Source organism: Triticum aestivum, chromosome 5B, assembly GCF_018294505.1.
Source record: "Triticum aestivum cultivar Chinese Spring chromosome 5B, IWGSC CS RefSeq v2.1, whole genome shotgun sequence".
Classification (NCBI taxonomy): Eukaryota; Viridiplantae; Streptophyta; class Magnoliopsida; order Poales; family Poaceae; genus Triticum; species Triticum aestivum.
In genome coordinates, this window is record NC_057807.1 from 80,794,970 (window position 1) to 80,796,194 (window position 1,225).

Here is a 1,225-nt window from a genome sequence, read left to right on the forward strand (position 1 = left end):
CTAGGGGGGCAAATCATTTTTTTCGGGTGCGAAGATGTAGCTCGTGGGTCCCAGTAGTCAAGGGGCGAATCATTTTTCGCGAAATACGGTGGACCGTCCGGTGGGTCCCCACTGTCAGGTGGAGGAATTATTATTTTGCGCGTAATAAGGAGGCACTTCCTTGCGGCCGCCGTGGACTCAGCTGTCAGCCTCTCCACGTACAGTCCACATCAGATGGAAGTCGTTCCTTGACCACGTTGACCACGCCGCGCTGAGAGAACCACGGCGGTGGACGATGGCGAGGCCTAGGAAGGGGACAACGCGGAGCCGGGGAAGACGCGGCAGTGGATGCACACGCGGAGAGGACTACGAGGGTTCACTCGTTCAGCTGCGCTGCCATCGCCGCAGAATAATAAGGGGTATGGGTCAGTGGGTGAGTGGAGGGATGGCCTGGCCAGCTGTGGGAGTAGTAGGGGGCGGTGACACCACAGCCGGCCATGGGAGGCAGGAGCAGGCGGCACGACCGGTGCTGCTTTGGGAGGCTGGAGCAAGAAGACCACAGGTTGAAGAAGCACGACGGCCGTTGGATGGACATCGTACGGTCACTGCAGCTAGAATCGTTTATATTGACTAAGTTGACAAAGCCCTTGGTACGTCAACTTACTAGGCCCACAGGTCAGCTTCCGAAACGGTGCGCCCCAGATGTCAGGAGGATGAATCATTTTTTGGGCGGGTGAAGCTAGAATATCCGAGATTGAAGAAGAAGCATGACATCCGTTGGATGGACATCCAACGGCCACTGCTGCTAGAACTGTGTGTTGACTATAAGTTGACAAAGCCTTGCATACCCGTCAACTCTGTTTTTTTAGGGGACGCGTCAACTTAGTAAGGCTAGAAGTGTGTGGCAGAGAACTTATAGCCCATTTGAGATTTGTAAGAATGTGTAGCCCATTTTTGAATTCTAATGGAATTTACTACAGCCCATTTACAGTTTGTTAAAAGTACAGCCCATTTCAACCAACCGTTCAAAATAGAATTCAATAAAATTTGCCACATTTTGATGGGATCCGAATATTTTTATCCCGAAATTTTAGTCAGATTAAATACAATTTCAATATGAATTTATATTGCATAAAAATACAATGAAACATTCCGCTCGCAACAATTAATGAAACTAAAATTTTCAATATTCCAAAGATAGTATTTTATAAAGTAATCACTGTTTGGTGCATTTTTTTATAGTTAC